We start from the raw sequence: 26,029 nt of genomic DNA on the forward strand, positions 1-26,029 counted from the left end.
AATAAATTATATTGAATATACATAATAATAATAAATAAATTTTTTATCTACTGATGAAAGGTTAAACATTATAATTAATAGGAACTTTAGACATCAAATTACAATTTCCAACGTTCATTTGCATACAAACCAATACTAAATACGACAGAATTTATATACGATAAATTAATCATTACGTTACAACTATCCGCCTCTTTTAATATGATTAAGTTTATATTAACTGTTTTATTTTTCTATCAAATCTCTCTCTCTCTCTTCTTCTCTCTCTCTCTCTTTCTCTCTCTCTCTCTCTCTCTCTCTCTCTCTGCTGAAATAAATCTTTAGAAAGAGTTGTTAGAAAATTAATATAAGAGAAATTAAAATTGAATCGTGACGCAAATAGTAATTCAAAAACACTTTGCATTGCATTTGTCGCCGTCACGCGGTGCGACATTATTTCTAGCCGTCGCTCACGATTTTTTGTAAAGTGTCAGATATTGTTTGGTCGTCCCCGTGTTGCATTATCGCAGAGACGCGAAAGCGCGCGACATTAACTACGCATATAAGTAATTAAATACGACGCAGCACCACTGAAGTTTTTCCCTGTTCCGTGCAATTCATTATCATAACTGTCATCATTATAACGCGTGGTTATTTAGAAAGGAGAGGTATACAAGATACTTGCCTTATGAGTCATAAAGACATTTTATTTTAGCCAAATCACAACTCTCTCCGTATTTGTCAACTCCCTGTTAACTACCCTCGGGTGCTTGCGGAGCTTCGAGAGACTATTTTTTAACACAAAAATGAAGTGATGATGAAATGCGATTGTTTTCGTTACGTGATCGAAAATTTGTATCTATTTTTGTATTTCTTCTTTAAAAAAATATTCTGTATTTTATATACAATACATGACTTCTTATAGTGTTTTCGACCGGTGCTGAGTTAACCCGTCTCAGTTTTTTTCCTCTAGAACTGGCCAATCACAGTTATTTCTTTCTACGAGAAGAACGGCTGTAATTAACCTTGTGACGTCATTAATCGTTCCCGGAACGATTAACCCAGGTCAAAAACGCTATTAGATAATTTAATTATTGAACAGCACGGGAAAAAATATTTTATATAAAAACATATAAATATATATAAAAGATGTCCATATATGTTTATATTATATTAGTCTCATTTCTTTTGTAAAATTTTTGTTTGATATAAAAAATTAATAGTTTTACTGAAAAGATAGAAACTGATTAAAAAAATAATTTTTGCATTGCTTCTTTTAAAAAATATTCCGGAATATGTACGATTATATGTGGACAATTTTTTATACTTAGCTTTTTTAAAAGAAGCAATGCGAAAATTATTTTTTAAATTAGTTTCTATCTTTTCAGTATGACTATTATTTTTTTATATTAAACAGAAATCTTACAAAAGAAAGGAGACTAATATAAACATATATGGACATATTTTATATATATTTATACATGTTTTTATATGAAACATTATTTCCGGGAGATCAGATTGTACGCGAAAAAACTAGATTATTCTTTTTTAATTTAAGAAGAATCTGAAAGTTTATTTTGCGTCTTTAATAATTGAAAGAAAGCGCATGTCTGAATGTATTTTTTTTTTCTTTAAAAAATGTTCTGTATTTTATATACAATATATAATTTTTAGATAAATTATTGATTAGGTCGCGAAGAAATTAGATGACTCTTTGTGAATTCAAGATAATTTATTTAAGAAATCGCGTGTATTGTATATAAAATACAGAATATTTTTTTAAAGAACAAATAAAAAATAATAAATATATGAATTTTTGAATTTGAATTCAAAATGAGTCATCTAGTTTCTTCGGTTACGATCTGATCTGTTCAATAATTTATCTAAGAAATCATGTATTTAAAATACAGAATATTTTTTAAAGAAGAAAAAAATACATACAAAATTTTGATCACGTAACGAAAATGTATTATGAACGCGTCTTGCAGCGCCGTGTATACATTCAGACATGCGCTTTCTTTCAATTATTAAAGGCTAAGATTCAAATTAAACTTTCAGACTCACGCGTAACTTTCAAAGTCGCGGCGACAATGAATCCCGTATCGGGGTAAGTCTCCTTCCGAGATAATTCCAATGGCTCTCCTCGCAGAAGCGGAAGTCGCGAAAAAATATATCCGCAAGAAAGGTTGCGTCCATCTCGTTTGTTAAAAACTGGCCTAGGGGCTAACAGATTCCTTGGTCGTGGTCGCGGACTTGACGGGTATTGTCCGGCGTTAACGAGAGGAAGCTCATGTTGAAAGAACGCATTTGGCGCTGTCTATAGAGATCTTTAGCTTTTCAAGACTTCACCGGATCCGTATATATCTACGAATTCAATAGACATCACTTTATTTCATGTTATTGGCAGAATACAAACTTAAAAAAGCCGGATTAGTTGCCTAAAACTTAAAAGCTTTGTCTTTTTGGGAAATAGATATTTTTTTAATTATAGTGCAAATTATATTCTTACACTGTTAAATATAATGTCGAATTGTACTCAACTCGAGTTATGTTTTAATTATTTTTAGGTTGACACTGCTTCTCAGTGTCGTTAATTTAATTAAAGCTAAAAGAATTAAACGTGATGAAGTAAACTGAATTGTATATATTTATAAATCTTGATATTTCTCGATGAATCACGACACGAAGACGACTCGTAAATTTCCCAGCTTCTTGATAGAGTTAAACAATTTAACTCAAGAAATGCTTTAAATTTACTGAATGCTGCTTACTTTGAAACTAAGCAATTCAACACATTACAGAAATGATTAAACGTAATGTTTCTTTTGTATTAAAAACATGTTTTGTGTTAAAATGAATTTCATCACGGAAGTAACAATTAATTGAAGAAATTGATTTTAATTTGATCTTAATATTTGACAGTGTAGATAATTAGTAACGGTATGCATTTTCTAAATCTTTCCTTTAAAATTTTAACGAAAGAAAAATTCTGCAATAATTTCGCGATTGAGCCGTTAGTCTGCGACAGTGATAAGAATCGTCGAGATTAAAATATCGTGCAAAAAATAATATTTATATAACGAATACGGTGCCGTGCTGTGAAATAATTTTGTCTTGTTAAATTAAAAATTTAATAGATTATAAGTATTATAAATTATAATAAGAATTTAAGTTTTCACAAGTGTTCACAAATTGATAGCCGATAGCTGAAGTGGATCACCAAAGAGTGCGGACTTTTCGGAGCGTTTAGTTTACCATGGGAACGCGTCTGTCCGACCTCTCGCCGAGCGCTGACAATATTCATGGTAATCCAATTCAAATTAATTCTCGGTAGGAGCCGCTCTTCTCGTCCGCGGGCGTCTCTCTTCTACCAAATGGCATCTCATAACCTACCCGGAGGAGGTTTGTAACCGGAAGTGACGTAAAATATCGCGCTGCGATGTAATCGGGGCTTCCTTCCCTTTCTCCCTCCCCCCTCTTTCTCTCTCTCTCTCTCTCTCTTTCTCACGCACACTTTCTCGTACCTTGTTTGTCGTCGCCCCAACCGGTGGATCTCTTCGAGGTTTCTCTAATTGTTACCGCGGGCCCTCACGATGTTAATCACGTGGCCGGGTTGAGACAGTAATTCAGCATTACCGTGAAGCATAACGCCCATTCAGATCCGCGGGCAATACCGGGTGCCTGCCTGCCGGCTTATTGACTCGCGTTTATTAGGTCCGCGCCGTCGTTCGCGCAAGTAATCGCGATGTAATTGGAAGAGTAATTCGATAGAGAGAATTCCGCGATAGTGTCTTTCGGTAAAGTGCGCGAGTATTCCAGGCGTACTAGAGAGACTATCGTGAACAATGCAAAAAAAACCCTTAATTTACCCTCTAATATTTTATGCGAGTGTATGAAAATAAGACGATAGTCGACAGTAAAGGGAAGATACATTTTATCTTCTCAAATTTACAAAAATTTTTTTTTTTTTTTACATTTAGTAAATATCTGATCTTTTAATAAATAATACACGCGTGATAATAGGTAAAAAGATAATACTATTAGATCAATATTTACAGTTGAATCTTATTTCAAGGCAATCTTAAATGACGTTTAAAAATACTAATACATCTCTGTAATTGATAACATTATGAACTTGATCAAAAAAACATTTTTTTGTCTCGATATAAAGTTCAATCTATAGACTGATATTTACCTTAATTCTAGAAAAGGATTTTCAATTAAATCTATAAAAGAAATACGCACGAAATTTTATTACAATAATTATTGTTTAATCGATAAAACATCTATCTCCAGCATCTCTCTAAATTGACTATGTATACCAGTCTTAAATTAAATCAAAATAATTATGTAGCATACTCAAATTAATTGCTAAAACGTCGTAATTTTGTGCAGCATTGCTCGTCACGCGTCCTCTATAAATAGTTTTCCAACAAAATTATTTTCAAACTTGTATTTAATTAAAATTGTATACTTTAGCAAAACCGTTCTTTCCTAGCGTGTACGCCGGAAATTTCGCGCAGCTTCGTTTTATCTGTAACACGTGCTTCTCCCAGGACAATCAGCAATCTGTTTAACCCTTTGAGCTCAAAGATAGAAAGGCACGCGACTTATCACGTACGCACGGTAACGCGATAGTAGCAATCAACGCAACGAACGAAATATAAGGCGGGGCCGGTATAAACGCCGCTTTCCTCATTAGAATGCCGAACATTCCGGCGAACGCGCGGGGGCCACTTCCGCAGCTTCCTAACTCGGCTCTTCCGCGTGCGTTCCCCTCTCGCGTACGAACGAACGAACGAACGAACGAACGAACGAACGAACGAACGAACCAGCAGCACGAACGAGCGGCGCGCGTGTATGCGATCGAAATTCCGCGCGCGTCCCCGTTTGTAGCCGCGGCTGGCGCGGTTAACCGAATGAGTGATTAGCAGCGCGGCGGTTAAATCGCTAACCGAGTAGTTAACCAGCCGAGTCGGTTAGCCGAGCAGTTAGCCGGACGCGCCGGAGCGGTTCATCGGCTCTGCATTGTGAACCCCGTGTACATATTACGCCGACATAATGGGGAACGAACGATAAGAATAATGAAACGTGAATTATATTCGATTTCCAGGTCCTCGATCTTTTGGATTAAATTGAAAGGCCAGGGCCGTTCTGTTTTCGGAATTAATTTATTGCGAGTTAAGCGACGTCCTCGCGCGAAAGCGGAGGGACCCGCGATTGAATGGCGACGTTACGAAAAGATTTATCCACCGTCGACGGCGCGCGTCGGTGTTAAACAACGATGACACGAAATGACAAATGGCGTCTTACCGCGTAAACAAATTCCGTTAGGCAACCGTTGAATCTCGCGTCTTATTCAGTATATACGATGATTGAGAACCGTAAGCGCGCCGTCGGCCGCGTACAAAGGCGCCGTGTGTTTGTAGAATAGGATCGCGCTAATAGACGTTTTCTATGAGATCGAAATGACGAGGGGCAAGAATATGCCGTCGGTGAGCGTGAAGGTGACGCACGAGCGTAATGCGCTAATGGCACTACAAAAGGTGATCTTTATGAATAAGGAACACGCACTCGCTGCACTAATCGTGGGTGCGCTATAGTAATTTTAACGAGCCCAAAGAGAGGAGTTTCGGCGGGCATGAGCATCAAGTGAAAAAGGAAATTACGTCATTTCTTCATTCAAGGAAATACTCTCTCTCTCTCTCTCTCTCTCTTTCTCTCTCTCTTTCATATTTGCTGTAGGTAGTTTTATTCCTTTTGAAATTCATAATAGTTACTCGGTATACTTAGGTATCTGTCAAATGAAAATTGGAGTCACGTAAATACAAATAAAAATATCTCGTTCGGATATATGGAACATGAAAAAAAGGCCAAAGAGAAATGTGTGTGTGAAATAACTGATGTTTGCAAACACAAGGTGAAATGGAAAAGAAGAACGCAGAGGCGTCGCAACCGGTTAATTTGTCATTTCCTCTGCCTGACATTTCTGCTCATCTGGGTCATTTCGCACACGGTCAAACTTCCACAACGTTAAACGCAAAACTCTTTCGAACTCACGAAATATACAGATACTTCTTTCTATATGACCAAGAAAGAGATATGTACAGCCATTAATCATATTTATTCGTAACGTATAACTGATTGTTAAAGTTAGTATCTAATTAAAATTAATCAACTTAATGAGTTTTATTATGAGATATAGGGTAAGTTAGGGTATGATGGCCATACGGAAAAGATGGCCAATGGCTATAATTTCTCCAATAATTGCTGAATAATGTGTTCTCGTAATTATTTTCAAAGATAATCAGTATTTACTCTAGTTTATGTGCGTATACTATTCGAAATAATGATATTGTGGATGTCACATCACGTTTTTACTTTTGACTGCCTGCAAAGTTTTTCACGTGTTCATTAGAAATTGCCACAATGTCGAATAAATTACAGTTGTGCTGTCGCAATGAACGTTACCCACGTAACAAAAGTATGTAAATTGTAATTATATTTTTTATTTTCTTTTCTATTTTTTAAATAATTACTATGATTATCTTTCTCTCGCAGTTTGGGCAAGATAGCCCATGATATTTCGGGGTAAGTGTTTATGTATATATTTTATTTAAAAAAGACGAGAATTAAGTCATGCACCTAATATTTTAATTTTACATATATGTTTTTTTAGTAATGACAAAATGAGTTAAATTGATCCCAAACTTGTGTGAACATTTAATATGAAAAATGTTTAAAAATAAAATTAAATATGTGATAATGTGTGGCAATAAAACTAAATATGTAAAATTATAAGTTTTTTTTATTATTCTATAAATGTTAAGTACATAAAAAATGTATAGCTAACTGTTCTATAATACTATGGCCATCTTTTCCCTAAAAGTTGTGAAAGATGGCCAATGTTCATGTTTCAATATTTTGATAATAAAAAAATTTCATTAAGTATTTTCTCTTTAATGTCGATAGTTTTACATACTTAAAGCTTCAGTGAAGTAATATACCAAACGCTGTTTAAAAATAATAAAAATAAAAGTATGTTTTTTGCATTTAAAAAAACTATGGCCATCTTACCCGAGTTTACCCTATATGTAATCTCAAAAAATGTAAAATAAATATACTTTTTAAACTTAATTCTATCTGAGCCGATTAATTAATTGTGCGATTACATACTTTGGCAGTAGCTAAACGCGAACATATGACTGCAAGAACATACAAATATAATCCATCTACAGGACGGACTAAAAGTTTAATTAAAATAATTCACATTATCTAAACTTGAGAAATATTATTAAAAATGTTAACATAGATTTATTTGTGCATGACTGTTGCTAATATAGATTTAAATTAATCTTTAAATGTAATATGTTTAAATTTTCATAATTTTGTACTTAATTTAAAACCGTACTATATATGTCGCATTATGCAGTTTTAGATTTACAACTTTTTACTTCATTTACTATGACAATTCATCATATATGATATTAATTTCTTCCTTATCTCAAAATAATTTACATCGTGAAAAAATCATCAAATTACACTGTTCCTTGGGGGCTCTGTGGATCCACCTTTTGATCCGACCGGCCCTGGACCGGAAGCCGGCCGACAACGAGCATACTCCACATTAGGTATGGGGACTACAGTCGACCAGCTAGCGGGGGCTAATCCGGTGGAGAGGCATTTTCATCCCAGGTTTCGAAACTTGCCGACGCATTCCGACGCTACCCATACTCTGCAAAGAGAAAGAGAGAGAGAGTGAGGGGGGGGGGAGAGAACGCCTTCCCTTTGGCCGAGAACTTTGTTGCGAACTGGAACCGCGTGCTGCTTGCTCACCGAAACCAGGGGAGAGAGGAGAATTAATCGCTATTTCAACGATGCACCGGCCGTTGCATCGCGGCATTACTCGAATGCTCTTATTTCCGCGCGGTGGCTCGTATTTCGCTATGGAGCACGTCGTTGTTCGCGCTGCGAGCACTTCGGCCGCGATGCCCGAAATCCTGGAATTGCCCTAATAATTTCAGGGGCAATTTAGAATAGGCGTGTACGAATTGGTAAGTGTGTCGTGGTGCTAGAAACAGAATCCCGTATATATCATTCTATTCTTGAATTTTTGTTTTAAGAATAAAAACCTGATAGGTGAATTAACGTCAACGTATATAGGTCTTCGAGAGTTTTAATTATATAGATAAGATAACGTGGAAATATGATCGCCGTTTGGCGCGAAAGGAGAAATCAAGGAAGATTATCTCGTCGGACAGTAATGCGTGCTACCTTCGGAAAAAAAAACATCTATTTCCCGTCAAATATACTTCTTATACGATTTCATGCTAATTTTTATTGCAGTGTCAAAAGGAATTTTACATAATTGACACATTGAAGTCATCTAAAAACGAGCTCGCGATATACGATTTTAGACTTGGATCCATCCATAAATAATGGGATTTGCTAGGTCAGCTCTTTCCAGACTCAACTTTGTTTCGAACTAAGGAAACCGGGTCCGAAATGCTACAAACTACCAAGTGCTATTTGAACAATGTGCAGTCCGACTAACACAATCAGTGCATTATCTGGGCACTGTTATTCTAGCGGAATATCATCGATCGCATCGCTATTTAGTCAGCTTTCGTATCATCACAAATTTATCTCTAAATTTTAAAGTTTTTTCTTGTAAAAAGTATCACGATTGCGACAAAAATTTTACGACAGCATCGAAAAACGCAAGTATCTCTAGCAGCGGGACAAAATAAATTTTACCAAAGGAAATCACATAGGTATTGTGGCGCATAGATTTTCATTTTGAACGTGTATCGATCGCATCGTAAATACGAACTGATATCTGTCCCTCCCGGTGTCCCAATAAATGAATAATAAAGGCACGCGTGGCCTTGTGTGGGAATTATAATCGTGTCTGCCACTGCATCGCGATTAGCTTATTGAATATTCTGTTTGCAGTCGGGCCCACCGAGATGAAACGCCAGCGCGCTTGCATTTATACAAGGTACATAAAAAAATCGCGCGCTCCCCGTCCGCCCCATCAAAAATGCGTGGAGCCTTTTAACGTTGAATTCCCTTAAAGTCCCGTTTCGTTATCATTTCCAAAGTCTCAAATGTACGTTTGTCCATTATTCGCGGGTATATTGCTTAGACACGAGATACGTATAAATCCGTAGATCTTCTGAAACGTGGAAAACACGTGATCCGCGACGTAGCATGGAATGGTAAATTTGACACGGAATTTCTAATCGACTTTATTCGCTACAACGAAAACGTGAGAGAAACGTATAAAATGCGACAGTCTGTAGCTGCGCGTGGAACCATTTCAAGGCGCGAGTCTAGTCAAAAGCTGCCTACTTGAAAACAACGTCCTACTTCCTCTCTCTCTCTCTCTCTCTCATGTGCTGCGGTGCCATCTCTTTATCCATCTCTTGTTCCAACTTAAAGCTCAGTATACGCGTATTCGTGCGCGCGCGGTGTGTGCACGGAGCTCTAAAAAAGGTAGCTGGGCCATTCGATGGCAGCTGTTCCACATTTGAAGGATGGATATTCTTCAGGCTTTGTCGCAACGACAAAAGGCCTCCTCTCACAAAAGAACGACGTGGTCCGAGATTCACGTTCTAGGTCTCTCTTACTCTTTTACCTCGCCTCTGCCCCCCCCCCTCCCCTGCCTTTGGATCTAGAGAGGAAGAAAGGGAGAGGAGAAGGGAAACGGATAAATATTCGTAAACCTAAGTTCCATATGCGCCATAAGGGCGCGCGATCCTGACCCTTTGCTCCCTTCACTGTTCTATGTAAAATATCTCTCCCTGATATCTTTAGGTGATCTGAACATTCATGTGTGACCGCCTACAATACTTAAAATTTTCTATAAAATAGGATTCCATTTCTCTTTAAACAAAATTAAGAAATATATTATCATTCTTATAAGTTTTATTAAGTTTTTTTATTTTTTAAATTTGTTTCACGCTCTAAATTGGTTTTTGCAAAAAAATTTACATAATTCTATCGTCTATTATAAGAATAGTATCGTAGCCTAGAAAGAGAACCTAAAAGGGCTTTTAAGATTCGAAATTTAGATTTTAAAAGGTTTACGTGTCAATTTTATTCTTTAAAAATAATACATGTTCTTTGGAAATAATACGGAATAAGAATTTTCAGTTACATTTTGCATTCGAAACGTATATCTGTTTTGACAGATAAATAACAATGCGAACGAGAGAGCATTCTACCATCAACAGCCATGAAATCATGTACAAATAACGAAAAAAAATGGCTACAAGTGATTACGCGTCGTAACACACCAAAAATTCACGACGAACAATTAAAGGGAGTAGAAATATTTTGAGGAAAAACCTTATTTTTCAAAATTATTTTTTTCAAATTCTTTCTCTCTCCCTCTTGTTTTGCACATTAAGTTATAATGTTAATTCCGCAAATCTGTATATTTGAATTTTTCTCGTTATGAATTTATTCTATTTCATAAAGTCGATTTTACGTGTCTTGAGAAATTAAAATAAAAACACAGAGCAGATGCACCGTGACATTTATTACGCGAATCCGACGGAAAAACAATTTTTCACCACCGGTATAGAGACCAGACCGGTCTGTTTTGGGACGAGTTCGTCAGAGAGAGCGATGGGGCGACGAATCTTCGCTGACTAATGGGTTTGCTACGAGCTCCGCTCGCTCGACCCCGTTTGACCCCGTGCTAGTCCCGCGAAGTTACGAGAGACGCGTACAAACATTTGCGAATCGACGTGAAGCACCGGGAGTTCCGTGTAGCGAGACGAGACAGGAGGAGGCGTCCCACGCACTCGACTGACTCACGCTAATAATTAAGTTCATCGACTGGAATTTCGAGAAAGAGATTCCTGCCACCACAAAGGTCATCTTCAGCACGCGTCGTGATCAAAGCGACGTTTTATGAGATGAGCTTTGCCTGCCGCAAAGCCGTGGCGCTGTGATAGGCTCTCGAAGACAATCTCGTGCTAATCTCTGCAGGATTGTCAGCGGCACCCGAAATTGGCGATTCACATTAACGGTAAAATTGAATGCACACATACACAGAATAAGATTAATAAATCACTGTACAGTGTAAAAAAATTATGTAAATTTACATAAGTAATATGTGTAAAAGTTACACTATTTATAATGGAAATATATAAAATTTTGTGCTTTTATTTTAAATGTGCAAATATATCTTTATATTAAACAGAGAATTATAGTAATAACAATATCTTTTACAGTTTTTACATAAATGTATAAAATCTATAACATAATGATAATATCAAACATTATATTTGCATTTTTTATATATATTATAGCTTAAGAAAAATTATTTGCACGTATTTGTTAGCGAATTCTTACGTAACTATTTGTATAACTTAACTTTGATTGTAAGTTTTGCAAATTGTTTAATAATTCTGAAAAAGAATTATTTATTTATTTATTTATGATTTATAATAATTTATGTATAAATTGTAACGTTTTCTGTGTATAAATTTGTACCTACTAAGTCCCAAAATTACAAATTTTTTACATAGTATATTTATGGTTATACTACAAATTTTATTATAAAAACATATATAAATAATTTTTTTATAGTTTATAAATTCTACTTATAAATATAAATAAAACTCAAGCAAATTTTTATTGAATACTTTCAATTAATACAACTAGTTTGAAAACGCAATTAAAAAGCATTTTTCCGTAAACTAAGAATCATTCAGTGTAGATCTTTGCTTGTCAAAAGCTTTTTGTTGCAGAAGTGAGTTTTGATGCGTGCAAGAAATAATAATACGACCAAAAATCGATTTATTCGCAGTGCAGCTGTGATAGTTTCGTAAATAACCTTTGAGTCCGAACAAACCAGGGGGTTGGACTCAAATTTATTTTACCCTTATGATCGTACATCAAACAAGTAATTGCGGGTTGCACGACATGCAATGTATTGATGATATCATACTATCAACAAAAAATCCCATATCCAACAACATATTTCAATAATAACTCGACAAGTTAATATACATTAAAATTTAGACAGACCTGAAAGCTTTATATAGCAGTTTTGAGTAACATTATTACACTTTAATGTAATTTTTCCAATCCGTTTACAAAAATTTATTTTTCTAAATTACGTACAAAATTTGATTAAAGGGATATTCTAAAGTAAAAAAAGTTTTTTTTATCTGCTGCATACATTTTTCTACGGTTTTTTATTTAATAATTATCTACAAATATTGCTATGCTTAATATTTATTAGTTTTTATTACGTAAATTTAAAAATAACGTTTTGAACTGACATGATTTCTCAGAAGCTGTCAACTTTTGCATATACATATGTAAAATACATATCAGTTTATCGCTAGGATTATTGCGACCTCTATAAATTAACTATTTTTCCATACATGTTAAATTTAATCAATTTTGTTACACAATAAATATCGGTTTTTTTTCTAATTGGGCTACATTTTAATAATTTGCTACATTACTCATTTATCTTAGTTATGTAATAAACAGACATGTATTTTACATATACGTAAAAGTTGAACTTGTCAGCTTCAGTAATTTTTTTTACTTGAAAAATGAGTTTGTTTTTAAATATAGGTCACGTAAAAACTAATAAATATTTAACCGTACGAAAACTGGAATATATTTATTAAGTATGCAAGTAGATAAGTAAAAATATAGAAGCATATGTGTAACAGTTTTTTTTTTAATTCTCCAAAATAGGACATTTCTTCGCCCTCCTTGAGAATAAAAGTTAGATATTCATAAAACAAATTTCAAACTTTGAAATTTTTGGGTTAAATTTAATCTCTCAGGAAATATGAAATTAAAAGTAGAAAGTCAGCGAAAAGTCTGCTTTATTATCATTGCTTATGGACGGTTTCCCCATTTGTGGGCTACGCCCCATTGACGTAGAATGAAATCTGGAAGTTTTTCTCTCAACGAGGAAAGCACTGTTTACCGATGCGCTAACTAGAGGGACGTAATAGCGCTTCGATTTCGGCACTTGATCCGCCTCTCGAGCTCGGTCGTCGCCGACGACGCTCGGTCGCCTTCGACGTTCGAGAGCATCGCGAAAGGCGAGCCGCCGCTCCATTCAGTTGCCCTCAGTCCGCGCATCCGTTCGTTTCTCACATCGTGTAGCAGGGATATCGGCCGATATAAACTGATACTGAAGTGCCGCGACATAAGATAAGCCACGCTCGTCGTGATTCGTGATTGCCCGAGTGTCGTCTCTCTGAAATGGATCGGTTGGCTGTCTGTTCCGAATTCCTGGGCGTGTTGCCGCCGGTGAGTGCGATATTACGTATTACGACCAGCGAACGAGAAAGCGAGACGGGAAATGATTCTAAAATGAGACGCATATTACTCGTGTCTGCGCACCGACGAGCTGCACTTTCGACAATTTATTTTTGTTTTTCTGTTTTTCTTTTTTTTTACGTTCAACACCGAGATCGATTAACTCTGCGGCGGTGAAGAGATAACCGGCTACGAACTGACGTATATAAATAACAACAATACAATTTGCAGCCGCGGGAAATTGTACGGGTAAACTCGCGCCATAGTTTTAAATAAGTTTGCCGTTACACGATAATTATCTCCCTTCCGAAAATTACCGCGCAATTAGATTAAAGCGGAGTCGCGAACTCCGCGGGGGGGGGGGGGAGGAGGGAGGAAACTTGGTTCGGCGGCTTGGCACACTCGCCAGTGTTTGACCGAGAATACCGGATTGGCCGGACTTGGTGTGCGCTCTAAAGAGAGCACGGTGACACGGGGACGGTTTTTTTATCGAGCGGTCTGCGCGGCCCTGGCGCGCTCCGGTTCTCATGAAGTGTTCCCCACGTGGTGCTTAGCCTCCTCTCCTCTCATCCTCCTTCTCCTCCTCCTCTTCCTCCTTTTCCTCCTCTATCTCTCCACTCTCGTCTGGCCATTCGTCCATTCGTGCGCCCATGTGTTACGACGATTCAGGCCGCGATGACTTAACCAGACTGTCAATTAAAACGCCACCATATGCCACTTGAACCGCTCTAAATTTCAACCATTAAGTCCCTATATCTGCGGCAGCGCACAGGTCGAAACGGTGGGAGGAAGGAAGGGGAGGAGGGGAAGATACAAATTGCATAATCGCACAAGACGAAAACGTATCTATCCTACTATTACTTGGAGCGTTTCGTCGACGTGAATGAGAAACGCGGTTACACACACGGAGAGAAAGATTAATTCATTTTATTAAAAACAAAGAAATATATGCTTCGGAATAATCGGACAAAACTGTTTATTTGAAGAACCGAATACGATTATTGATTTTTTTTTTTTATTAATAATACTGTTTGATTCAATGAAACAATACCTTTTTTAATCGATAAAGGCAATGTTGTTTGAATAAAATAAATAGAATAAGTAAATTCAAACAAGTGAAGAAAAAATGTATTCTAAGATCGTAATCAAATTTTTGCTTATTGAAGATCCTTATCGAAAGTTAATCTCGCTGTTGCTTTTGTGCTACGTCACCGTTCTCGCTGTCTCAGACGACGGTAACTAATTGTAAGATCGGGATTATTTACCCGGCGCTTAAGCCCAGCGTAAAGTGATATTAATTGGAAGGCGTACGACGTAATGTGCGGTTATTATCACGATCGAAGAACTCGCACGCACTTTCCGACACTACAAGCGGGACGTCACGCTCTAGTCGAGTGGGATAAGCCTTTCCCAATTTGCGCTCTTGAAATTCCACTTGCCAAATTCTCAGATTCTCTCTCTATTTCAAATCTGAATAATCTGTACAAATTTGAAGTGACATAAAAAAAAAAGTGCGCTACGAACATTCAATTACGTCACTCGGCGACAGATCGGCACTTTCGATGTCCCTTTTTACACAACATTCCGTAATATTACATCATTAATTTGTAATATGTAATTTACATAAATTGGTACACGCGCTTATATATATACCGGCACAAAAAGCGACATTTCCACCGGCGGTGCTCGCGGTCGTTCATGCGAACCGTACATTAATCTCCCACCCCCAGAAATTGACAGTGGCACAAATTCATCTGCAGTTATGGGTGTGTGAAGTTGGCACCCCTATGGTACAAAATCGTAGTTCTGTTAAGAGTTCTGGATTATTCAGAACTAAAGGAAGAGTTCCTGATAGGTTTAAAAAAGAGTTCCGTTCGTTATAACATGGAACTCACACTTTGAAAAATGGGGGTGCCAACTTCACACCTAAAATCAGCACCGAATAGTTCTAAATAATTCATTTGATTTCTTTTGACGAGTACTAGAGTTCCTGATATAAAAATTTTTTTTTCCATTTTTCAAAAAAATTACAAAAAATAAAAAAAAATTAATATTAAGCAGGAATAGTTCTGAATAGTGTATTTGATTCCTTTCGACGAGTTCTAGAGTTCCTGATAAATAAAAAACATCAAATCTTTATAATTGTTTAAAAAATCACCATCGAAAGTTATAACATCATTAGCAGTGGCAAACCTTCGAGTTCGAATAATTCCTTAATTACTGTTTGGATCGTCTCCACCCATAATAATTTCTTGTAGAACTCTTAGAATATCGTCCAGAACTGCCGTCAGAACTACTGGAACTTAAAAAAAATTTTTATCTGCACTTAGTCGATTTTCGCGCGAGTCGCACCTTCGAGATCGAATAATTCTTTAATTAGTGTTCTAATTGTCTCCGCCCATAATAATTTCTTGTAGTATTCTTAGAATACTGTCTAGAACTGCCGTCAGAACTACTCGAACTATTAAAAAAAAATTCGTCGGCACTTAGTCGATTTTCGCGCGAGTCGCACCTTCGAGGTCGAATAACTCCTTAATTAATGTTCGGATCGTCTCCGCCCATAATAATTTCTTGTAAAACTCTTAGAATACTATCTAGAACTGCCGTCAGAACTACTGGAACTATTAAAAAAAAATTCGTCGGCACTTAGTCGATTTTCGCGCGAGTCGCACCTTCGAGGTCGAATAACTTCTTAATTAATATTCGGATCGTCTCCGCCCATAATAATTTCTTGTAGAACTCTTAGAATACTGTCTAGAACTGCCGTCAGAACTACTGGAACTCTTAAAAAAAAAATTCGTCGGCACTTAGTCGATTTTCGCGCGAGTCGTATTTTTGAAGTCGAATAATTTCTTAATTAATGTTCGGATCGTCTCCGCCCATAATAATTTTTTGTAGAACTCTTAGAATACTGTCTAGAACTGCCGTCAGAACTACTGGAACTCTTAAAAAAAAATTCGTCGGCACTTAGTCAATTTTCGCGCGAGTCGCACCTTCGAGGTCGAATAACTTCTTAATTAATATTCGGATCGTCTCCGCCCATAATAATTTCTTGTATAACTCTTAGAATACTGTCTAGAACTGCCGTCAGAACTACTAGAACTATTAAAAAAAAATTCGTCGGCACTTAGTCGATTTTCGCGCGAGTCGCACCTTCGAGGTCGAATAACTCCTTAATTAATGTTCGGATCGTCTCCGCCCATAATAATTTCTTGTAAAACTCTTAGAATACTATCTAGAACTGCCGTCAGAACTACTGGAACTATTAAAAAAAAATTCGTCGGCACTTAGTCGATTTTCGCGCGAGTCGTATTTTTGAAGTCGAATAATTTCTTAATTAATGTTCGGATCGTCTCCGCCCATAATAATTTTTTGTAGAACTCTTAGAATACTGTCTAGAACTGCCGTCAGAACTACTGGAACTCTTAAAAAAAAATTCGTCGGCACTTAGTCAATTTTCGCGCGAGTCGCACCTTCGAGGTCGAATAACTTCTTAATTAATATTCGGATCGTCTCCGCCCATAATAATTTCTTGTATAACTCTTAGAATACTGTCTAGAACTGCCGTCAGAACTACTGGAACTCTTAAAAAAAAATTCGTCGGCAGTTCTAGACAGTATCGACTAAGTGCCGACGAATTTTTTTTTAAGAGTTCCAGTAGTTCTGACGGCAGTTCTAGACAGTATTCTAAGAGTTATACAAGAAATTATTATGGGCGGAGACGATCCGAATATTAATTAAGAAGTTATTCGACCTCGAAGGTGCGACTCGCGCGAAAATTGACTAAGTGCCGACGAATTTTTTTTTAAGAGTTCCAGTAGTTCTGACGGCAGTTCTAGACAGTATTCTAAGAGTTCTACAAAAAATTATTATGGGCGGAGACGATCCGAACATTAATTAAGAAATTATTCGACTTCAAAAATACGACTCGCGCGAAAATCGACTAAGTGCCGACGAATTTTTTTTTTAAGAGTTCCAGTAGTTCTGACGGCAGTTCTAGACAGTATTCTAAGAGTTTTACAAGAAATTATTATGGGCGGAGACGATCCGAACATTAATTAAGGAGTTATTCGACCTCGAAGGTGCGACTCGCGCGAAAATCGACTAAGTGCCGACGAATTTTTTTTTAATAGTTCTAGTAGTTCTGACGGCAGTTCTAGACAGTATTCTAAGAGTTATACAAGAAATTATTATGGGCGGAGACGATCCGAATATTAATTAAGAAGTTATTCGACCTCGAAGGTGCGACTCGCGCGAAAATTGACTAAGTGCCGACGAATTTTTTTTTAAGAGTTCCAGTAGTTCTGACGGCAGTTCTAGACAGTATTCTAAGAGTTCTACAAAAAATTATTATGGGCGGAGACGATCCGAACATTAATTAAGAAATTATTCGACTTCAAAAATACGACTCGCGCGAAAATCGACTAAGTGCCGACGAATTTTTTTTTTAAGAGTTCCAGTAGTTCTGACGGCAGTTCTAGACAGTATTCTAAGAGTTCTACAAGAAATTATTATGGGCGGAGACGATCCGAATATTAATTAAGAAGTTATTCGACCTCGAAGGTGCGACTCGCGCGAAAATCGACTAAGTGCCGACGAATTTTTTTTTAATAGTTCCAGTAGTTCTGACGGCAGTTCTAGATAGTATTCTAAGAGTTTTACAAGAAATTATTATGGGCGGAGACGATCCGAACATTAATTAAGGAGTTATTCGACCTCGAAGGTGCGACTCGCGCGAAAATCGACTAAGTGCCGACGAATTTTTTTTTAATAGTTCGAGTAGTTCTGACGGCAGTTCTAGACAGTATTCTAAGAATACTACAAGAAATTATTATGGGCGGAGACAATTAGAACACTAATTAAAGAATTATTCGATCTCGAAGGTGCGACTCGCGCGAAAATCGACTAAGTGCAGATAAAAATTTTTTTTAAGTTCCAGTAGTTCTGACGGCAGTTCTGGACGATATTCTAAGAGTTCTACAAGAAATTATTATGGGTGGAGACGATCCAAACAGTAATTAAGGAATTATTCGAACTCGAAGGTTTGCCACTGCTAATGATGTTATAACTTTCGATGGTGATTTTTTAAACAATTATAAAGATTTGATGTTTTTTATTTATCAGGAACTCTAGAACTCGTCGAAAGGAATCAAATACACTATTCAGAACTATTCCTGCTTAATATTAATTTTTTTTTATTTTTTGTAATTTTTTTGAAAAATGGAAAAAAAAATTTTTATATCAGGAACTCTAGTACTCGTCAAAAGAAATCAAATGAATTATTTAGAACTATTCGGTGCTGATTTTAGGTGTGAAGTTGGCACCCCCATTTTTCAAAGTGTGAGTTCCATGTTATAACGAACGGAACTCTTTTTTAAACCTATCAGGAACTCTTCCTTTAGTTCTGAATAATTCAGAACTCTTAACAGAACTACGATTTTGTACCATAGGGGTGCCAACTTCACACACCCTGCAGTTATCACGTATCACGTTTCGATCCGGTCATTCGCCGCACACTCTTAATTCCCACACACGTTCCGTCTTCCGAAACACCCGGACTCGCCCTTTTGTGGGACGAGTGCTCCCTTGGAACTTTTACGAGCGCCGTGCATGTCTGCTCGACGTCGAGGAAGATTATACGGGGGAGAAAAAAAAGAAGATAAAACGAGAATCGAAAGAGAAAGAGGTAGAGAGAGAGTGAATACCTTGTGTGGCATACACCCCTGACTCATCCGGCTTACGTTCCTCTCTCGTGACGAATCGAACAACGATGAGGGAGCAAGCTCGGAACGGGGTCGCAGTTCGAGGGGCGGAGGGGAGGGAGGGAGGGAGCGATTCGGGGGATGTTCCGGTCCGAGATACAGCCGTTGTACGAACGCTCGAATACCCGCGCATTAATGAGTCATGCGAATTTCTACTTGATTTTCTATCTAATTATTTTTGACGGTCCGACCCTTTGTGTTGTCTGTTTAATTTAAATTTAATAACCCGGTCCAACATTTCACAATTTTGCTTATCGCATCGTAATTTCAATATCCACTAATGATCTAATTAAACTTTCATTTTTGTTATTAATTAGTAATTACGTGTAACGTGGTAACAAAGCTTCGAATTATCGTACAGCTGTTGTAGTTAAAAGCCGCTATTTAGAAAGATTAAAATGTTTCTCCTCCCCTGTCTTTTAAACCCTAATAATTTTTCACCAATTTCATCGCGTAACGCCGGGCCGCGCCGTTGCGACGCGTTCCGTTTATACGATGCCGCGGAAAGCTTCGAGCTCTCACGTTCGACGGAATTGTGAGTTATCCATGATTGGGATGTATCTTTAATAGAATTTAATCGAATTCAATGAATTCCATCGCGCACGGGAAGAACATATCGCGCGTGAAACGTGTGCGACGTTTACGGTCGCTCGGTTCTCGCCGCAACGCTACGTAACGTTACGATCATCAGCCTTTTCGAGGGACGCGTCCGTAAATCGCGCGCTCTCGCGTCGCTCGTTGTACGCTCCCGGCTGCGACCGGGGGAGTCGGGAAAGAAGTCGCATTATTCTCGCGGACCGTGTTATAGGGCCGTACTCATTAGTAAATGAGCCCCGGGCAATCGAGCGCCGCCGGTCCCAGGTGTTATCTCTCGCCTGGCGAACGGACGAGCGAGCCGAGCGCGCGCACCTTCGCACCCTTAAGCGCCAAGCGAAAGAGGCAAGCGAGCGAGCGAGAGGGCAGACGGGGTGGCTCATTCTCCGCGCGGCACATAATGCCTTTTGTTAATTATTACAGCGGCCACACTTAGGGGCTTAAAATTCGCCGTAAATAATCGCGGAGACAATACCGCCCCTTTTGCCCCTACCCTACTGTCTTCTCCCCCCCTCCCCCCCCCCCTCCCATTCCTCTCGTAATCGCGCATCGAAGGGTACGCCACCCTTTCTCGTTCCTCATTCTTAAGCGACTGGCAAAGACAGTCTTCGTTTCTTCGTGGCGCAAGTCGGTCTGCCTCTTTGGGATTCTTCGCCTTCTCCTTGTGGCTTCGCTTCATAAATTGATCCTTACGTTAGATACGACGAAGAAAGATTCGGATCGCAAATGAAAAGAGATTACAGATTTCAGGCGATCTTCAGGATTTTTTTAAATCACATTCTTCTGCAAATGTCATACGAAAGTGTCAAATGAGTACGATGATCTCTTGATAACTTGTGTCGTAGTAGTATTTATTTGCTCTCGCGGAATTCATTTGCTCTCGAGTTCGATAACGACCTTCGCGCGCGAAGAAAAAGCTTTAATCGAGCCGTCGACCGAGGGCGAAAACTGTTCACGGTCTGTCTACTCGCCGTTTTCCTCCGGGCCAATTAACAGCGACACGGCGCAGCAAGAAAGCGGAATCTAGTTCCCTCGCCTCGTCCTACGTATCAAGGTATCTGCATAACGCGCGCGACACAATATCGACTGCTCCCATTGGCATCGTTTACCTCGGATCGAATTTACGATACTTCAGCAGATCGCGGAGAATGGTGTGTTCTTGCGAGCGGAAAGTCGACGAGGGTGGCTAGTGGAGTAGATAGATATAGCGTCGCACGGGGTTGGAGGTAACATTTCCGCCGTCGGCATCGACAAAATTCACGATACCGTACTTCCCGAGAGAAGAAGCTTCGATACCGTTTTAAAGAACAAATAAAAAATTTGACACGCACGAGAGATAATTTTGTCCTTGTCGAACGGCGCGGCAGTGAAACCTCGCCGACAATGAGCTTAAAAACATCTGTTAAACAGCAGATTATTCGACATTAACGAAACGGAAACGTGAATTTCTGATTTTCATATATTTTGCCGTTTTATTCGCGTATTTATTTAATTTTGGACACAAATTAATAATAATTTTCTATCGTTGCAATACGTTGTTTTACAAGCGGAATCAAATTAATTCTGAAGCATTATATTAATGTAATTTTCTGTTAATTAATTTATTGGCAAAATTCTTGTTCGCTTTTGAAATAAATAATTCTTATGAAATAGGGTAATCGTGTTGATCAAAACGGACAGGATTTTTTTTTTTTTTTTTATCACTCATTTTCACATTTTTGATCCTGGACTACACGGAGAGAATTTTCTCTTGAAATTTACCCTCAAAATTTGGTGATTGTGAGATAATGTGTGACCTCGAGGAATTTTACTACACTTTTTAGTAAAATTTACCATACTTTGAGTAGAATTTACTAAAAGTATAGCAAATTTATACTAAAAAGTATAATAAAATTCCTCGAGGTAACACATTATCTTACAATTACCAGATTTTGAGGATAAATTTTAAGAGAAAATTCTCTCCGTGTAGGTGGTTATTTATTTACAACTACGGCTACGAATGATGAAAATATTTTTTTATCTATTCTGCCCGTTTTGAGATTTTTGGGCATTACGAAAATACTACAATATGCTACCTCGGAACCATAAAATACGCATGTTTGCACTAATATTGTTATCGAGCGTCGTTTTATTGGACATTGTAGCATGCTGCATTGACAGTACAGGCATTAACGAGCCATTGCCCATTCCTCTTCCCATTGATGGCTCTTTCGATAATTGATATGATAATTAACCATTTCTCTGCACCGCGATTGTGGTGGATGCGGTCGCGTTTAATTGTCGCTATATTGATGTGTCGTTTTAATGGCTTCTGAGAACGCGATGCATTAATGAGATTGAAAGTGTTGTTGTACGACTAATTATCTTAATCCAATTTCTAATTACTCTCCCCGACAAGAAAGTGAATCCTGGATCCGTAAAATTAGATTGGTACACTCGAACATTTCTGGAAATTGTTGTGATCTCCGAATCATTTAATGAGAATTGGGGCCAGCTCCGAAATTCGATATCGTTAGCCATTAGCCGTATTCTGTGTTTCTCAGAAGCAATAACGCATTTGCCAATATTGGCGAAAACGTTCGCCGAATTGGTGAACTTGAATGCATCGACGATGCACTCGGCACGTCGTGTACATTATTGGCTATACACAACGAACGTTATTAATGCCACGTGTAACGCCGCGTATCTGTCCAGTTCCACGCGTTGAGATTATCGTGTAAACGATAGCCGACGAAGTACCTTTTGTACGTCCGGTGTAGCGGCGAGCGCAGGGCTGTCCGTGTGCGCGCGTGTGTGTGTGTGTCCGTTCAACGTAGGAGAATGCATCGTTGCATCGACGAGAGGGAGGCGTCGGCGGGACGACAGGCTGCGGACGACAAGGGTCAGCTGATAGCGGACAATTATCTTTCAGTATAGTCCGAACGACCAAGGCCTGCGACCACGTTGTTGTAAAACATTCCGACTACTTTGTATATATGACTAGCGGTGGCTCGTAGTACGAGTCCGAAATCGCTTCGTTTCGCCGCCGGTTTTTATCGCGTCGATATCCGTCGACGAGATACGTTCGTCGGCAGTGTTGGGCAAATAGATCTTGACGCGCGGAATCGACGGGCGGCATGAAAATTCGCGCGATTCGATAGACACGAAATCGTGTTATTTACAGCATTTGTCAAAGTCCGGTATTATAAAGTTTTTACTTCTTCATTTCGGACACGCGCATACGCGTCCGGATTATGAAATATTCGTATCTGCCGTTTACGAAACATAAAAAACGGAATATTTTCGGCTGCATTAAAATTCCGAGTGCTCCAAATGTTCGATTATTCGACGAATAAATTGAGAATTGATTACAGCGTCAATTCAATTTGCATTACGCGATATCGTGATAATCGGTAAGTTCTAATTAATGTCTTTTTATAACTATGCTTTGAGCTGATTGGGAAACTCGTTTGAGCAGACTCAATTTAAATACTTTACGATAAAAGTGATTAACAGTTGTAATTTTGCGAGGAGTTAAATTTATTGGTACAAGAACGAGCAAATATTACTTGTTGTGAGATGAGATTCTTTCGAGTTACAGCAAGATACAGTAGTATTTTATTTCATGAAAACCGCAATGGAAATAGAATAGGAACGTAGCGCCTAAATGATAAGCTGCACAAACATTATCTCAAGGCTCGAGGCATTAAAAGGCATTTTGAAATTTTTATCAGTCTAATGCGGCCGTCATTTGTTTATTTCTACAGAATAAGTAAAATCTATCTATATTAATGTGACATATCTTTTACAATATCGATTTAAGCGTCAAGTTATTTTTATCTACTTTATTTCATTATTTTAATTTAATGTCGATAGGATAATCGTACATACTCGTATATAATATAACATTTAAAATTTCTTCCGCAGTATATTTGCCATTTGTATTAACGGATTGAATAAAAATATGTTAAAAAAAGATTAATTAAATAAAGATTCTTTAAGTAAAGTCCTTTGAATTAAATTCAATTAACGGTCACGGTTATTTAGCTGATAGAAGAGACGGAGAAAAATTTGAATTTATCGTTGCGAAAGTTGATATTTGCAAATGTAAATTGCCATTGACTTCCGTTATTCTTTGCCGCGGCGTTGCGTCACAGGCCGTTATTTTCGTCGGCCGTGGCGATATATTGTTTTGAGTAGTGCACTCTATCAGTTATATTAGATTCCACGACGTACACAGCGTGACGCACACGCAGTTCCTCCGTCCGCAATTCCTATAACACTACGTAACAAAACTTGCAAGCTGTCAGTGATAAATCGCGAACGACATGTAACGATAGCTTGCTTTTTCTACGAACGAAAACTAGTTATCTACATTGAAAACAGGATTGTAAACAGTGAACAGAACTGTGAACAGGACGGAAGTTGCATTATACAAGGGTTATACAAATTGTTCAGAGATTGACGATAAATGAAATATGAATTATATAGAGAAAAATTGTTGAATGCGTACTTATTTTCCATTTAACATTGATTTGTACGATTTGTAAGAAATGTTGGAAATTGTAGCTTATGTTTGAGGTACCACTCAAAACATATTTAACCTTTTATTAATAATAAATTAATTTATTATAACTCTTTTTGCATTATGCTACAAAAGATATGCTTAACCAATCATTTATTTAAATAAAGCTTTGAAAGTTCCACGTTAAAAATAAATTAAAATAATTAAGAATGTAAAATTTATTTATAATTTTATCGAATTTATCGAAAAAAGATTAGATATGTAATAATAAATATTTAAATAGTCGAGGTGGATCATCAATACAATACTAACATAGGTTTCTCATAGTGACACAGGCATTTCTCTTATTTCTCAAAAATTAAATATTGTACTGTATCAATATTGCTGAAAACATTATCTAAATAATTGAAGAAATAAAAATTTATAGGTTATATTATACATTCACGATTTTATTCTATATCATAAAATGTACTAAAATCAAATTTAACTTTTATAATATACAATCGCAGTACTGTATCTTGTAAAACAGTAAAAAATATTTATATACTTGACAAAAACATATTTTACATTAAGATGAAAGATTCTAAAAACTTCATACAATATCTTTTGTGCGAAGTCTCTAAATAATTTATGTTAAAAGAAAAGAAAAGAAAAATGTAGCCTATTAGGCCAATTTTAGGACCTAATTCCTCAAATGTTCATATTTGGTTAAATTGCAGAAACATAAATTATTTTAAAATATGAAACAATATTGTAAACACTATATCATCTATATAGTGTTTCATAATAGAAGACATTTTCTAATTTAGACTTATGTTCACAAAAAGTACTATCCAAAAATAAAGTAGTTTAGTACTTTTCTTTAATAAAAATTAATAAAAAAGTAATGATATTAAAAATTGACTTGAACTTATTTTTACAATTGACATATTTTTATACCAATTATTAGCTTTACTATCATTAACTTATAATAATATGTTTATTATAGTAAAAATTTCTACGATTTAAGAATCTTGATAGATTTTATAAAAATATTGTTTTAATCTTTATAATAATTGCAAATATATATACAATGAATGTAAAATATTCTATAATATATTTTCTTTTATGTGAAAATGTAAAAATTCAGAATAAAATTTCATGATTACATTATTATCAGCTATAAATTGATCAAAAATTTAAAACATCGAAATTGTACTTTAATTTTTGATGTTACAACATGTAATCCATCAAATTTTTTTGTATTCATTTTGCACTTTTTTTATATTATTGTTACTAAATGTTGCTTATATTAAATAAAAACATAAAATATTAATGGGATACGATTTATGCGATCCTTGTACGCATTCGAAAACTTTTTCCTATATTTTATTATAATATATGAATAAAAATTATTTTAGAATGTTTTTATATGTAGATTATAGTTACGGGGAATGCTTTTCTTAATTTATACAACGTGCCCATTATTTATTTTAATCAACAGCGAAAAAGTTTTTAGAATCAGCAGGTATAAAACTGCATCATACGTAAACAAACAGCTGACATGAAAAATATTTATATAAAAATCTAGACCCAACGTTGCACATGCACATCTAGGTGCTGCCATTTTTCGCTTATGTCTGTACAATTAATTGTCCAATTAATTGAAACGATCTTTAACTCATCTCTCCGCGATGTAAGAAACGTTAATACGTCGGAACGTAAGAATCCTCGCGGCGAAATTGAATTGTGAAAACTGCATTAAACGATGGAGAGCCGTGCAAGGATCCATTCCCGCCACTTCCGAGCGTAATACTTAAATGGAACTGAATCTTAAATTTAATCGAGTACAGCGTTTCCACTTGGACGCTAAGTGGAACTGCAAGTTGCGCTTAATTTGTTA

At 36.9% G+C, this 26,029-nt stretch overlaps 1 protein-coding gene across 13 annotated transcripts in view; it reads left to right on the forward strand.

Moving 5' to 3' along the window:
- The window catches only part of LOC105839910 (serine proteinase stubble), a 117,998-nt gene that overhangs the window by 30,223 nt on the left and 61,746 nt on the right, over positions 1 to 26,029 (forward strand). Inside the window, exon 1 of one of the 13 annotated variants that reach the window (XM_036283451.1) lies at positions 12,171 to 13,278. The exons of the other annotated variants lie outside the window; for them this stretch is intronic. The gene's annotated coding sequence lies outside the window, so the exon portion shown is untranslated. Of the gene's footprint in view, positions 1 to 12,170; positions 13,279 to 26,029 lie in introns of those variants that run through there. 13 annotated transcript variants of the gene reach the window in all.

Source organism: Monomorium pharaonis, chromosome 2, assembly GCF_013373865.1.
Source record: "Monomorium pharaonis isolate MP-MQ-018 chromosome 2, ASM1337386v2, whole genome shotgun sequence".
Taxonomy (NCBI): domain Eukaryota; kingdom Metazoa; phylum Arthropoda; class Insecta; order Hymenoptera; family Formicidae; genus Monomorium; species Monomorium pharaonis.